The sequence below is a fragment of the Pagrus pagrus genome, assembly GCF_965226575.1.
Source record: "Pagrus pagrus genome assembly, chromosome: 4".
Classification (NCBI taxonomy): Eukaryota; Metazoa; Chordata; class Actinopteri; order Spariformes; family Sparidae; genus Pagrus; species Pagrus pagrus.
The window spans coordinates 3,323,621-3,341,267 of NC_140188.1; positions in this window are offsets into that span (position 1 = coordinate 3,323,621).

The following is a 17,647-nucleotide window of genomic DNA, read 5'->3' on the forward strand; positions in this document are numbered from 1 at the left end:
AATATAAATATGAATAAAGACTTGGAAAGAAAAATACATTTTAAAAATGAGTATGTAAATAATAATGTATGTGCATTGTAATATCAACATATAGACAAATGAGATACAAACAAAAAAAGATGTGTTTCACACTACAACACATAACAACAATGTAAATAGTAACGCAGAGAAACAGGATCTGTAAATCTTTTAAAATGCAGGAATATAATTAAAAAATCAGAGATATTAGTTGAAGATTTTTGCACAAAAAGCTTGTACGGATGAGTCAGTACTGCACAGCTCAAATTATAAATAAGTGTTTCATGACTGCTTCCTGCACGGTTGACAAAGTCTGTCCACAGAGTAGAAACAGACAAACAAACACCAGCTGCACGAGAGTGGAGAGGAGTGATTGGGACTAACAGGAGCTGAGTTTCCACAAAACATCAAGCAAATTGTAAGCAAACTTTTGAAAGTTCGCAAAAAAATAAAAACGCGAACCTGGTGCGATTCAGCTACATAAAGGGTCATTTCACCAGAGGATGAGGTGGTGTAGGCTACGTGTCTACGGTACACCTGGATGTGGAGGTAAACAGAGGCTGGAGGTAAACAAGCCAGTCTAAATCTTAAATCTACTCAAACCTGCTTCTCTGTTCGCTCCTGCTACAAACGGTGTGTCCAGTCACATTTAACCGTAATGACACACACAGACGATGCTGTCAGGCAGGTAATCAGTCAGAGGTCCAGTCTATTGATTCAGAGCGTCTGACCGTCTGAAAAGTTTGATGGCAACATAACTTTGTGTGGCGCTCTGTGGTTCATCTCGGTGGAACGAGTCCTGCGCTGAACAAACACCTGCGCCTGACCAGCTCGTCGTGAAGCTGTCAAAGATGAAACAGCGTCCTGCTCTCCGACACCGAGCCAGACAGTCCAGCTTCACCCTCACACCGTCACTGACTCAGTGTGATGAGCGTGCTGACGTCCACTACCCTCAACCTGTTCAGAAAACACCCCTATCATCGTCAGGCAGATGAAGGACCCACGGCCTCCTCAGAGAGGGTTTCTAACCCACTTCAGTTTACTTTAAGTCCACACTGGGTGGAAACACAAGTGACTGGTGCCTCGACACTTCTCAGACCCACAACGAGCTCCTTTGTCTTTGTCACACTGAGGTTCTGCTCACATCCTCACTGACACATCCAACTATGGCATCAGAAATCCTCAAGAGCAACAGTAAAGAGATGAGGGAGAAGACGAGAGGGATGAAATTAAAGCAGCGCTGCACAGGTTAGAGAGGAGAGGAGACGGACGGAGCTAAAACGGAGAAAAGGAGAGGAAGTGGATGGAAAAGAAGATAAATTAGAGGAGGGGAGGATTGAACATTGATTACCCATGACTGTAACAGGACAGTCTGCAGCCTGCACGGCTCACATCCTCCACAATCTGCTCCCCATTTTCTAATATTAGACATCACATTGTGCATTATAATACCTGACACTCTAATATCTCTTTATATTAACAGGCTGCGCAGTTTGACATTTCCTCCGTTAACCTAATAACTGGAGTGTGGCAGCAGAGGGGCTCCTGCAGCAGAGAGGAGGCATTCATCACCGTATCGAGCTGAAGCCAATTACTTAACCAGCGTGCCACGATTCAGACGCACCGCTGAGGCCTGCTGACCGAGCAGGCAGGAAATACAGTCAGTCAATCAGTCAGACAGTCCGTCTGTGTGCAGAGACACTGCGCTAACTCTGCCTCCCAGAGTTCATCGAGTGGAGTCAGACGACACTGCACACCTCCTCTCTCCTCCTCCTCCACCTCCTCTCTCCTCCTCCACCTCCTCCACCTCCACCTCCCCTCAGACACCACTCCGCTTTATTCATCTACTTTTTTGTCTTCATTCCTTCTTTGTTCAAATGTAGGTAGGTGAAGGTGAAGAAATGTTAATGAGAAGAGAAAGATCATCATTAATTTTTTTCTGCCTAAACAAACTAACTGGTTTATATGTGGCGGACCCTGCCACCTTTCTAGCTTCAAACAGTGTTCTGGGACCTTATTTTCCTCTGAGAACAGCTGGTTTATTCAGCGTTTGTTCTGTTACCTCATTAATACTGTGATTTATTAAAATCCTGAGTTTGAATTTCTTCTTGCCTCCGCTGAGTTACCACTGCAAACATTTTTATTGTACTTCATCCTATTAGTATCATTAATAATGCAGTAATAGTATTTAGATGGAGTAACCTCAGGTGTGCATAAACTACAGGTCAGGAGTGAAGAGAACTGAGAAGAAAAGTCTGGTTGTATAAACGTCGTGTTGCAGCTTTTAAATCTCATCACATACACGAGGGGAGAGAACAGATTGGCTGAACGACCCCTGAATGACCTCACACACACACACACACACACACACACACACACACACACACACAGAAGCTCTGGGATTTTTACCAAAGCATCTCTGACCTTTGGCCTTCGGGTCAGGAAATTAGTGACTATCTTAACCAGGATCTTCTACTTCACACACTGAAAAACACACACACACACACACACACACACACACACACACTGTATGATACGTGCACGTACAGTCAGAACAGGGCTCCCCCTGCAGCTCCGGCCTCATGTAGATAAATGACGGGCTGCATCATGCGAGCGCCGGACGATCATGTTGTTGTGGCGATTATGTAAATGAGCGCAGGCAGCGGTGGGAGATTCTCTATAAATAACATGTTTATCATTAAATCATGTCAAGGTGGAGGAGGAGGAGGAGGAGGAGGAGGAGGAGGAGGAGCGAGGCGCAGACACACAGAGGAGTCATGTAGAAACTATTCTCATTAATTTAAGCGGCGGATGAAGCTGATGATGTTGGGATTTAATAAAGAATTGAATGTCGGTGGGGAAATCCTGTTTGACTTTTTATGTAGGATAAATATCTCGGGGTGTCACAGTTCTCCAAATCCAGGATTTAATTTGCCTTAATTAGCTTTGACATCTTTCCATTGTTAGACTGTTGAATCTTGGATCAGATTGTTGGTTTATGCCCTAACAAGGCGTATTTTACAGCATCAGTGTGATTTTATCCTGGTGGCTTTTTGCAGGTTAAATCTAGACAAGTTCAAGTTTTTGAAAATTAAGATTCTAGCCTTCAGTGATTCAACAAGAAACATCAAAAGAGAGAAATTCAGCTCAGTTTCTCAGATCCGTCCTGAGTAAACCCTGTCTCCAAATAACTCATAAAGGATCTCTGAAAGAGAAAATGAACCCAGCGTCTCCGTCAGTGTGGGAGTTTCCTCTGGTGCCAGTCGGCTGATCGTCTCTGGAGGTGCAGCTGCAGGACACCAGTGAGCTACTGAAGCTGCGTCTTCTTCCATTTGTTGGTTTTCTTCAGGTGTGCAAACCTGCTCTGACACAGCTTGTTAAAACACTTCACGCGAACAATTATCACAAGACAGTGACAAGGTTTTAATGGGATCAGAACAATGGGACGACCCGTGTGATGGTTGTAGACTCTGGAGCTGTGGTATGATTTGTGAGGTTTGTAAGTGATCAGGTGTGTTTATTGATTTGTGACACAGACAGTCCAGCATGCAAACACTTAATGTGGGAAAACTGCTTTGAGTTTTTAGTTTCCACACTTGACATTGTTGAGAATGAAGGCAACGCTAACCCCTAAAGTTTTTACACCTTTCTCTTTTTGGTTTCAGGATAACTTTTTGTGCTACAAACAAACATTTACACACAAAGTACTGACTCACTTTAAGTTGAATATCTTGTATTGCGTCATGCTTCCTCGAGGAAACCACATGTAGCTCTCTGCTCTTCACTGCAGACACTCTTCATCAAAGCAGGAAGACACAGGTGTAACTAATAACATCAACGATGGCTCTGATCCATTTGAAAGTGCCGGTGAGTCCTGACAGAGTGACGGCCGTCACACACGACTGAAGCATCATGAGTTTTATTATTTCCGCCTGTTTGTTTCCCACCGACTTTACAAAACCTCTTGAAAATGTTTTGATTCATCAGAACAGATCGAGGTGACCCGACCTTCATCTTTTCTGTTCAGCTCATTTCAGCTCAGGTTGAAGGTGGGCGGAGCTATGTTGGATCATTAAGTCAACAAACATCATGAACAGATAAGAATGATAGAAGTCGAGTGTTTTCTGTCCAACAGGTGCAACAACACTGATATAAAGGTCCGACAGATGTGGATGAACAGTCTGTACAAGTCCACGCAGTCCTCAGGTGAAGTCAGCTGCTCTATAGTGAAGTCAGGTGCTCTGAGAACGATCTCATTTCATCGACTTCAGTGTGTTCACAAGCTTTTACATCCTAATGTGAAAACAGCATGGACGCTACAAAGAAGTTGAGTAACTTATCTGAGTTATGCTACGTTGGTGACAAGTTAACACAACATTACAAATGTGTGCAACAAAAAGATACACAACAAAGTGTCTTACATCAACCAAACATTTACTTTCATCTGTTTCGTTTCTGCATCTATGACGTCAAAGTCGACAAGTCGTGTACCAACTTTTTCACTGACTGTTCATAGTTAAAGGAACAGTTCACCCTCATGCAGATGGAAAGTCAGGCGAAGCTTCGTACTCCACAAAACATTTCTGGACATGTTTATTTCTGAGGATGGTGAAGGAATGACCCGCCCTTTTCTGCCTCTGATTGGCTGTCTCTGATGTTCCCTCCCTAACCAATCATCACTCCTCATGCCTGAACCCAAAACACCAAACCAGAATCATCCTACTGGAGCCTCATGTGCCATCAGCTGAGCACAGATGACTAAAAACAGTCATCTGAAGCAGCAGGAGGTCTGAGCACACACACACACACACACACACACACACACACACACACACACACACACACACACACACACACACACACAGACCACAAACACAGAAAAAATATGCTTACACACACAACACCCACCCCCACAACCCACCGCCACCCTACAGTAAAAACATGTGCACACACACTGACAGCACAGTGACAAGGACACAAAGAGACAGTGGGAACATTCACACACAAACACACACCTACGAAACATCCCAAAATAACACACAATGAGAAGACCTGACACACACACACACACACACACAGACTCATAAAGAGACAGGCATGCAGACGTACGGCTATTCACCCACCCACACACACACACACACACACACACACACACACACACACACACTACCTGAGGTGGAGCGTGGCAGCAAACCAACATCCTGACTTCAGCATGTTTCTGTTGAACACTCCGCTGACAACACTCAGCTGGAAACTGATCAACAGAAGAAAAAGAAATGAAACAACTGACCAGAGAGAAACAACAGTGAGTCAGTCTGCTCAGTCAGCAGCTCGTGTTCAGCTCTCGCTCTGTGTTATCTCCCTCGAAACACAACTTATCTTCTACACGCGTTCGTCTTTATTCAAACACGCGTACGTCATTCCTGCCACTCGTTCAATCAAAACAACCAAAACAAAAGGTGTGTTTAAAGACACGAAGCCTGTGTTTTTATGATTTCATCATCTTCATTTTTTCATCAATATTGACATTGAATTGCTTCACGCTGCCTCGAAAGTATTAAAACATCCTTAAATAGTTAGTTTATGTGAACATTTTGAGGTTTGTCTCTGGTTTTCTCTCAGCTGACACACTGAGAGGGTGACTCGCTTACTCCTTCTTGCCATGGTATTTCTTTTAGTGAAAACAATCTTTACTTTTTTGAATTAACAAACACAAATCAGACAGTACACGGCAACAGTATCAAAGCACTCGCAAGCAAATATCAGAAAATATATAAGAACAGTCAGTAAGTAGATAAAAAGGTTCGAGGTCTGTCTGTGCGGTTCATAAACTTGCTCTAACTGAAAGTTTTATTAAAATACAAACCATCATCTTATTAACTGTGATCTGTTGTCTTCAGGACATCGTTGGGTCAATATAGACGAATTAGATCCAAATATTTACCCATTTCCTCTCAGCAAGCCTCTGTGGCTCCATTATGCTTTTTATTGAACTGTGAAGATGTACAGTGTGCAGCTCCAGCACTGCTACAGCAGGAGGAGAGTCCAGTGACAATGAATGCACATACTGATGAATGTATTTCGTCCTCGTCAGATTAAAAAATGAACGCCGTCACTCTCTCGTGTTTGCTGCTGGGCTCTTCAGCACGTTGGACGGCCGGCTGCTGTTTGTCCGACATGTTCAGTGACAGAAACATGTTGCAGAGCTGAACCTTCCTCCAGCGACAGATGGTGGCAGCTCTCTCACAGCAGTGGGATGCTCCAGCATCAGAGCACCTGTAATATTTCTGCCTCTGTGTAACCACAGGCTCTGTAATAAGCAACCAGGCATCCTCATCCTCCATCCTCAGAAGCACCCAGACCACCAAAAAAAAAAGCTCTGCGTGGTGCATTAAATCTAAATTAAATCAGCCTTGAGATGCTGTGAGGCCATTTCCGATTCTATCTCAGCGTCTTTTTCTGTCACACTCACAGAAACATGCACACACCACTCTGGGAAAACAAATTAAAGGACAATAAGCGGCCCTGCCAGCGAATGTCTCGTGAGTGGGCGAGCCACAGTCGGCTGGAGATCTGTTGAGAGAAAAGACAACTGGGAGAAGGACAGAGAAGAGGAGCTAGACCCACACAGGAAGGTGAAGAAGGCCAAAGAGACAACTATAAATAAAGAGTGATGCAGACGGAGGAAGGGCCCTACAGCTGAGATGTGGACAGAGAGCAGAGGAAGTGGAAGTTAAAGAGAGAGAAATCATTGCTATCTCCAATCGGAAATCGTTTGACTGCCCTCCTGCTGTGGCTTCACGGAGGAGAACTGACAGATAAAGCTCGCTGTGTGCGGTTTGTCCTTCGCTGCACCATCAGCAGGAGAGCAGAGTGTTTTTCTTCCAGCTGAGCTACAGCCATGTTGAGCTACAGCCATGTTGACTGACTACAGAGCGATCCGCCCCAACGGCCTCGGCATCAGATCCGCCTGACTGGAGGCTCACAGGAGAGAGGAAGTTAAATCAGATATGTCGACCGCATGAGTTATTAATGAGATGAAGAATTGAGGTGCTACAGGTCGCATTAACCGATATTAGTCTTAAAAACTAGCACAGTTTCCAGTTATTGGCATGATGACTGATTTTTTTCCAAAAAGCCTGAACACTGTTTTCCTTCGTGCAGCCAGGATTTATAGCCGCACGGCACAAAAACAAGGGGAACAGAAAAATACTGGAGAAGATTCATGTAGCTTCTTCAACATGTTTGGAGTCAGAAGACACAAAGTAACACGGATTAAAAGGAGATGTGATTTTTAATTTTGAGGCACTCTGACTGTTACACTGATGGCACAACATGGGCTTCTCTGCTTATGATAATTACGAGCTGAAATAAGTACGTTTCTGTGAATTCCCCCTCTGACAACATATGTGAAATTCAGTTTCACACAAAAAATGAATTTGTTCACATCAGTTGGCTATTTTAACATTTGAACATATAATTCATATTTTACATGCCACATGTGAACTAAAATTTAAAAATGTTTTATCAGAGAATAAATGAATGTCATATTTGAATCGACATGTTCACATGTGAAGAGAAAATAATGTCGCCTGTAGTTTACAAGTGATTTCCACATAAGAAATTTCAACATGTGAATGACTTTAATACAAAATGTATTTATTCTTTACATGTGCATTTGAATTTGTACGTGGAAACAAAACGAGTCACATGAAACCAAATGAAATCTGCTTCTTCATGTGTGAATGATGTATGAACATGTGCAATTTGCTTTTTCTCCACATATGGAAACCCTTCAATAGTGAGGAAATAAAAATAAACACCACTCCAACAAAAGATGGCAGAGTAATCATGTGTCATGCTTGTGAGGTGTTTTTATTGGCTACTCTTTCGATAACTCCTGCACTGACGTAGCCACACGACCAGAACCGTAGCTTCTGTTCGGTGAAACATCAGTCCTGTCTCTCCCTTCAGGCTCCTCTGCTGCTTCAAACACAGCTGACGCTTCTGTCCTCCTCTTTAAATCTGGCACAGCAGACTGACTCCAAGCCACATTTATTCATCCATCCATTTTCTAACCTCTCCGTCGGGTCACAGGGGGCTGAAGCCTATTCAAGCACAGGAGGCGAGTGGTGGAGTGCAGCCTGGACAGGTAGTCAGTCTGTCACAGGTCACACTGGCGCTCAGATTCACACTCAAACAATTCAAGGTCTCCAGATCACTTCGCCTGCATGTCTGCGAACTGTGGGAGGAAAACTAGAGCACCTGGAGGAAATCCACAGAGGAAGAACATGCAAAATCCACACAGAAATCCAAGTGTGCCCGCAGTTTAAACCACTTTACTGGGAGGCTGCAGTACAAACAAACGACTGACTGACACTGTGGGACTGTGGGTCGGGTCGGCCCAAAGCGTCAGTATTTCATGAGCTGGGAATGAGACTCAGAAATCAACTTACTTACAGATTCCAGCCTTAACTTGACAATGATAAACGTATGCACCAGTCAAATGAGATCATGTAGATGTCTGCACTACAAACTGGCCTGAACGTATTACTGAGCGGACACACAGATTTTACACACGGTTAATGTGTTGAAATCTGACTGGTTGAAGATAAATTTCTCATCAAGTGCCGCGTCAGGACAGGCACGAGCGTGAAGATATGTGTGAAATGTCCCTACTGGCAATTTATCACAGGAAAAATAGTTTATTGATTTTGAGCCTTGAGTCGTGTTTGGGTTTCCAAAACGGCTGCTATGACTCAGGCTCAGCTCAGTTTGGGTAGAGAGGGTAAACACTGGGTGCATGTAATGGGATTTAAGTTCGAGGTAGACGTACAGAGAGCGGAGAGGAGGAGAAAGGTGATGAGGAATAAGAAAGTGAAGAAGCAGAAGATTGTGGGAGGGAGATGGGCAGACGAGATGATGAGACAGAAAGAATACAAAATGAGAGAGCTCTCGGGGAAACGGGAGACGTAAGTGAGATGTCTTCGGCTGTGAAAATTGGACATGAACGGAGAAAATGCATTTAAAGGAACTGTAGAGATTGAGAAAAGTATAATGACGGGGCTCAGAGGGGAGAAAAAATATGGAAGTGGAGTGAATGGAAACACGAGGAGGAGCAGTCGACAGCAGGAGGAGGCGGTGAGATCGTGCGAGACGGTGGTAAGACAAAGGAGGAGAGCAGGAGTGTGTTCAGTGTGTGTGTTTAAGTGTGTGTGTTTGTGTGATGGGAGTCATCAGTCAGCCTCTAAGCCTGTATTGGCACCTCGCTGTCATCACCATTAACACTGAGAGACACGAGGAGCTGAGACATCATGAACAACACACACTACAAGTCTTCAATAGTAATGACAGAGGTGGAGGGCTGCTTTGTTGTTGTTGTTGTGGTTGTGTGTGTGTGTCTGTGTGCGTGTGTGTGTGTTCATGTGCCGCACGCCAGCCGGCTTAAAAATAGAAATTGGAAAAAATAGACTAAAGAACAGAGAGAGATGAAAATCGGGGCCAGAAGAAGAGAAGCTGCAGGAAAACATGCGACTGGTGGTGAGAACACGGCTACCTGAAATAAACTTCAACACTTTAAAAGGCGCTGTGCGTAAGCTCGCCGTCAGCTCCGGCATGCTGCCAGGCCCCGAGGTACCATGAAGGATGTGGAAAAGGATGTTATCGGCAAACAAACGGCCGCATCATCCATAATGCACCTCTGGCTCCAGCAGCAACAGGACAGATTCTACACAGCGGTGAAGGGGACAGTCGAGACAGCTGAGACGGGGAATACAGCTAAAGAAAGCAAAGCAGTCTCCACAGCACTGCAGGAGCTGTCTTCATGTAGTCGAGTTAGATTAAAACAACACGAGCCAGCTGATCAAAGAGCTTCACAAACACGGGCTGAATAAGACAAGAATCATGCAGGCAGAGATGAATCCATTAATACTGTAAAACTAATAAAGCGACCATTATGAAAGCACGATGTCAACCACAACAGCTTTAACAGCCACAACACATGCATTTAAATGAAACTGCAGTGTTCGAGTATGTTATTCGAGTGGTACTTTCTCGTACAACTCAACTTTTGAGTTGTGCTGACGTGACAGAATAAAATGGAAGAAGCTGTTAAATTAGCTGTTAGCTGTTGCAGATTGCATTCATTATTGTTATGCTTACCGACCACTCCTTATAAACATAGTGTTTTGTTTAAGTTCCTTTGTTCACTGTGATTGTACGTCTACATTGATTCAGTTCAAATAATAAAATCTGGATCACAAAAACAAAATAAACAAAGATGTAAGTAGTGCAGGATCGTGGGAGTAATGTTTTCAATTTTTAATCACGTTGTGCTCAGTAACGCACCGTCACCTTCAGTTAAACTGTGGATTTCTCTGGTTTGGACATTGTTGGAAACATTTGGGATAATCTCAGTACACAAACAAATCCAAACCACCAGGGCAAAATATGCCTGTGACCAACTCAGCTCACACAACATGATTCAAATTCAAATTATTGCATGAAATCAACCACACATATTACAGATTCTGGAGGGTAGCGTTGAGTGTGACATTTAAATGCAAATCAGGGTCAGCAGTAATGTGGGCGTTAGACTGGGAGTGTCCAAACTTTTCATATCAGTCACATGGTCACATGGAGACAAAAAGTATAAAGTCCTGGACAAACCAGAAGACACGGAGGACAAAACGTTGACATGGAGGACACATGAGGACCAAGGAGCAGGCACAGGAACACAGGAGACGCAGGGGACACAGAAAACCAACGAGTGAGGTGAAAACACAGGTGAATAACACAGGTGAGCAGGAAATAGGGCGGGAAAAGAGACAAAGACAGGAAGTGGAAAGTAAAACATGACACATAAATCTACCAAAATAAAACAGGAAACAACTAACTGAAAACCAAACCATGACACTGTAACACAGAAAAACAACTGACAACAACAGCTGACAACAAAGATTAGTGCACAAAAAAGTTTTATTTTCATTTCAGCCTTCATCTTTCCATTGGCTCGTCCATCAGCCACAAAAAACATCAGTTTCTACATGATGGAGGGCAGGTTGCACGCTGAGGAGGTCTGGTTTCATAACGCGCAGCTGTGCTTTGATGAGATTCAGAAGAATCGTTGTGACCAAATCCTGCACCTCTGTCAGTGTGACTGAGCCTTCTACTTCCAATTAGCATGTCATTATCCTGAATCAGAGAGAATTTAATTACACAGACACACTCATTAATCCTCTCATGTGTCACCTGAAGCACTGATGATCAGCAGAGTGCAGGATGACACATTTCCTACATGTAATTCAGAAACCTTACTGCGCTCCGGTGAGCTCAGCGCATAATTACTGCAAAATTCAGCCGTTATCCGACTCTGTTGTCATGATTACTCCAAACCTCTCAGTCTAAATCCCAGATTCAATTTGTTTGTTTTTGTTTAGGTCATCCAATCAAAGACTGATTTATTGTACAAGGTGACATTAAACGCACCAAAGAGGGTGCTATGTTCCCACAGTTCTATGTTCCCATGGTCCTAGGTTCCCAAGGTCTATTGTCCCCAGGGTCCTAAGTTCCAAATAGGGTCCTAAATTCCCAAGATCCTATGTTCCCAGGGCCATATGTTCCCAGGGTCATACATTCCCAGGGTCATACGTTCCCAGGGTCATATGTTCCCAGGATCATATGTTCCCAGGGACATATGTTCCCAGGGTCATATTTTCCCAGGATCATATGTTGCCAGGGACATATGTTCCCAGGATCATATGTTCCCAGGGACATATGTTCCCAGGGTCATATGTTCCCAGGGTCGTATGTTCCCAGGATAATACGTTCCCAGGATCCTATGTTCCCAGGATCCTATGTTCCCAGGATAATACGTTCCCAGGGTCGTATGTTCCCAGGGTCATATGTTCCCAAGGTCCTAACTTTCCAAGTTTATATGTTCCCTAAGTTCCAAAGGTGTGATGTTCTCAGGGTGCTAAGTCCCATCGAGGGTCTTATGTTCCTAGTGCCCTGTGTTCCTTTGGTCCCAAGACCTCAGGGTCCTAAGATCCCATAGTCCTATGTTCCCAAGATCCCAGATTTTAAAGAGGGTCCTATGTTCCCAAGGTCCTGTGTTCCCCAGTTCAATATTCTATTGACACAAATTACCCTCCTATTGTGTTCAGGTCAAACAACCGTAATCCTGACCTTCTAAGACATAATACTTTAGGAACATAAGACCTAAGTAACATAATACTTTAGGAACATAAGGCCTTAGAAACACAAAACCATAGGACCATAGTACCTTAGGAACATAGGACCATAGTAATGACTCCACCTCAGCTCTGTCTGCTTACAGTCCTACAGTCTCTCCTCTTTGTAAAAGTCTCTGTAAGTTTATAAACTGGACTCGTGCAGTTTCATAATGAACACACTCAACTCAATTATAGGTTTTTAACTCACACAGAACAGTTTTTACTGCCTTTTTCATGTCTGACTGCATCCACTCACATCTCTCATTGATTCAGTATTCAGGCACACTGCCTCTGAAATGAGCTGTTAATGCACATTTAAGCCTGAGGCCAGAGGCAGCCTGAGTCTGTGTCTGCAGCAGGTAAGGATTCAACACCTTGCTCACTGACACTTCAACAGCTATACAGGGATTGAACCTGTATCTACTTTGATTTAATGGTTCAGACTCTGTCTTAGTCTATTAATGAAAATTGACTCTGAATATTCCAACTTATTTTAAGAAGGTGATTTTATGATCGAGTGCAGAAAAACAAATTAAGAAGTTAATCAGGTCTTTAATCTCAATCAATTTGAAAGCTGATTAGCTGGAATTATCTCCCCTTCGCATACAGCATGTGATCTTTTTTTAACTTTGGGACGTAACTACTTCCTCTTTAACGAGTAACTTCACTGAGCCATGAGCGAATCGTCCTTCCTCCTCGCTCCAAGTATCAAAACTGATCCAGTCTGCTGAACAGTTTAATGGCTCCAAAGTTTAGTTACATCATTATATCACTCGATTAATTAAGCGGAGCTCCTCAATGACAGATGAAGGTACAAATCCTGCCTCTGGCTCCAACCATCTGTGCTGAGTTCCTGTACAGTTTACATCAGTTCTGTCTGTGCGGCGCTGTGAGGCAGAACTCTGCATCACTCAGACTCCAGTGTGGGTCGTATAGATGAAGATGTTGTTATCAGGAAACTTGTGCTAGAAAGTCTTTGTCAAGTTACAATACTGAGAGCAGGTGAGGGTGACCAGAATCACACATCTCTGACTGGTTCAGGTCGATCCAGTTGTGTCCAGTCTGCCGTTCTGTCCAGTCCAACACATCCTCACACCTAAACGACTGAGTGGGTCGATGCAGTATGTCACCACACCCAAAACAACCAGACTGTTGCAGCGTACCAGCAACATACCAGACCTTTGTCGTGCACTCGCAGTTTGTTTAGGTTTCGGCAAGAAAACACTTGGTTATGTTAAAATAACAACTTTACTTCTGTAACTTCAGGTACGTTATGTCCAAGGTGTCACTTAACTACGCTGGCAAGTTAAAGATCTCACTGTTCTCCTTTGGTTTCACACTGAACACGGCCTCCTGGATGAAACCTGACTGTCCATCTCATCCTCCTCCTTAAGTGGACTGCATCGCTCTTTATACGACCTCACCTGACTTCCTCCTTTGAAGCCGTAATATTTACAACGCCCACTAGAGGTCACCAGCTAACAAGAATCATAAATATGATTTGTAATAAGTTGTTGTCACAGTCGACCTACAGTTTATGGGTTTTCTGGCTCGCATAACTCAGATCAAAGAGTCAAAGTAGGCAGTGCTGAACAAATACTAACCAGTATTCTGTTAAAGTACAGATTATTTATCTTCTCCAAAACACACATTCAAGTGCTTAGCTGCAAGTTAAGGTCACATTTCTTTGCTCTGTTTGATTTTAGGTCTATTCAGGTCGTCCAGATGCATTTTGGTCTGCGCCTGTCGAAAAAGAAACCAAAGATGAATTGAGAGGAACCAGACTAATGTGCATCTGAGAATGAGGTTTACTGAGAAGTAAATCAAAATGAATCCTCTGGTTTCATAACCTCCACTGTGTTCAATGTGAAGTGGTAATAAAACAGTGAATGTCAGAAGGATTGAATACATCAGGAATCAAACTGAGGAGACCTGATTTGCTGCCTGTCAGATAAGAGAATGTCACGTCGCTCTCACTGGGTAGAAAATAGGTTTCATTTCCATTAGTTTTATCTACTGACTCCTGTATCGTGACATACATCTGAATTTTTCAGTAGAAATAATGAACTGGATTATTACTTCAGTCTCACCAGCATGAATGTGATTAGCAGACAAGAGGTGGAACCGGCAGAGAGAGAAGTGCGGCGCTGACCCGTCCTCCTTATCAGACATAACTCTGTCGACGTAGAGCGAGAATCTACTCTATACCACCGCCATCATGTTTCCCGGGGGAATCTTCTCCAAGGCCACAGTCCACAGTTACATGTTGGAGTAATAGAGGAAGCCAATTATTCCTACAATAGGATCATATCTTTTCTCAGGACGCTCCGGCACATTACGGACCTCCCGGCTCTCTGTCCACATCGATTTCCTGACAGTTGCTGACTACCAGCTCCTGCTGACTGTGATATTACCGCTGCATTTTTCTCAGCATTGAGAGGCTGCCAATATATTACTGCAGCCGCTAACTGAGCCAAACTTTGTGACCACAAGCACGCGTTTATTTACAGCAGGGAGGCAGACTGCGGCGGAGCGAATGACACAGTGAACGTTTAAAAAATACTTTTGTTAACAAACATTCATAAAGCAGCTATTTCATCACATTTGCTCCCTGAATTGGCCCATTCCAGCTACCATACCTCTTCCTCTGTCTCCACAGCCTGTTCTGCACTTTTATGTTTGGATTTATAAGATACAGATTTACAATTTACAACAACCTTTTTTTTTTTCTTCACCATGTTTTCATAGAGGAGAGAGTTTAATCTTGATGAACTCGTACTGAAGCTCACACTGCTCTGCACCTCCATGTGTGTGCTCTTCACATCAGTGGTTTCATGTGCTGCTGCAGTCAGCATGTTTTTATTTTATAGATTTTACTGTTTCCATCTCGACCACGTGGCTCCGTGGCCTTCTGAGCAGAAGATACAGGGAGGGGAAAATGGCAAGTATGGATTTTACAGGATGAATTATAGATTAATCCCAGCATGCAAATGTCCTGGGAAAGCTCAGTGTGTGTGTGTGTGTGTGTGTGTGTGTTCCTGATTTGAAGTCCTTGGCAGATTGATGCCCATGTGTGACCTGCAGGCCATTTTCTGTTGTTAGTCATGAGCTCAGTGGAGCACTTCACTCTCAGTGTGTCACCCTGGGACACACACACACACACACACACACACACACACACACACACACACACAGTTATAAACCTTTACATTTAAATGCTGCAGCTCATCTTTAATTCATATCAATATCATGTCATTTACAGAATCTATATCAAGCCCGCGGCCTCGTGAGCAGTTTGTGGCTCTGTTTTACTTCCATCTGCACTGTTTACTGTAGCTACTGTTCATTTTAATTCTATATATTATATATGTGTAATGTATGTTTTGTATTTTGCATGCTACTGGACACTTGAATTTCCCTCGGGATAAATAAAGTGTCTATCTATCTTATAAAATCTGAACCTGTGTTTTGGTTGGGATCTATCATCAGCATGCAGCGTTTCCCGTCTGTTCAGCTCCAGCTGGTATTATTAGGGTGTGTCTGGGGAGCCATACAGTGTGTGTGTGTGTGTGTGTGTGTGTGTGTGTGTGTGTGTGTGACTGCAGGAGATTCCCTCGCCTGCTGGTGGTGCTGCTCTCACATGCTGCCTTGGAGCCACAGCGCCATCTGCTGGGCACAGACATGCTGGAGCTGTGGACGGTGGAGAGGACAGGGTGTGGTCAGCCAGAGATGGAGTCACACTCTGGATTTAAAGACGAGCTCCAGCTCTCAGGTTGGAGTTTATCAGGCCGTGCTGAAGGTCAGGACACCAAAAAATCAATAAATCTGAGGATACAAAACTCTATTATATATTAGATCCTGCTAAGCAAAATAATATGACTTTTATAACTATAATCGGTTTCTTACTTTGATGTAAGCGCCTTAGTGACATACTGAAAAGTTTCAGTCTTCATTTTATCCAAATGAATTGATTTAAGAAGGAAGACAACACAGCAGAGCGGCTCACGGCTCAGACACAGTGTGTTAGGACAGGTGAACTTTGCTTCAGTCACAATATAAAAATCAGGGAAATGTAAAGTAACAGTACTCAGTGCAGAAAACTGTCTTCTGTGCCTGCTTTACTTACTTATACTCATTATATATGACATGATTAGATCATTATGACTCATGTAAAAGCAGGATTTTACTGTTACGGCTGATTGAAGTGGACCTTGTTTTGGATTATTCTGAATAAGACTGCAGATAATGATTATTTTGTTATGGATTAATCTGCTGATTCTTTCATCCATTAATCGGTTGATTAGTTGGTTTGAAAAAATTCTGAGGATAATGAGAAATGTCGTCAGAACGAGTGACACCTTCACTGTGCTCGTTTAGTCCAACCAACAGTCCGAACCTCAACATCATTAACAACACAAGAAAAAGTCATGTGAAGCGTGAAATGTTTAAAACAAGACTTTTAACTGATTGATCTTGCAAAGTAACTAGTAACGTTCAGATAAATGTAGTGGAGTATTTCCCTCTGAAATGTAATGGAGTAGAAAGTAGCATGGACAGAAAAGACTGAAAAGTATTGAGTACTTAAGTACAGAGCCTACGTACATGTACTTAGTTACACTCTGAGGTCTACAGGTCTCATGTCCACAGTGTGTCTGGTCTCGTAACGGCAGAACGGCAGAAGACTGTGAGACAGAGAAGTTTCAAAACTTCTTAACGGTTAGAACAGAATCAGACTGACTGATACGAACTGATGCATGAACGGTCTGCGTCACTTCTGGAAACCCAAATGAGAAAAATTTCACCATTTTTATCTTTTGGAGCAATTATTTTATTCAGACAAAAAGGCCTCTGGAAAGCATAGTTAGAGGGGACAGAGTGTCAGCTGGGATGAGATACAGCAGATATGGTGGAGCGGTTTCATCAGGCTTCTCACAGACTTGGCAGACATGACACGTCCTTGAAATACTGCTTCACATCCTGCTTCAACCCCAAAATCTCAACAAAAACACAAAGTTTTGAAGCCTCTGGGCCTTTTCTTTATATAACCCCAGCTCAGTTACAGTGCCGGAGTCATTAGGCCATAAATCAGTTAGTTGATCAACGCAAAACTTGTGTAATAGTGAAAAAATCTCACTTCTCTTTCTCATTTATACGATGTAAACCGAGTTTCTGCAGTTCAGCATGATCAAATGATTTGAAGACGTCACTGTGGATAATTTTAACAATCGTTTTTGCCATTTAACGATGATTAGTCTTCGATGGATTAGCTAATAAATAATCTTCAGTTTTATGTACACAAAGTATTTCTTGTGTACATAAATACAAGATATGTAGACAAGATAAAAACGCTGACCACCACATGATAACTTCACCTGTCGTACCCTTCATGTGTGCTC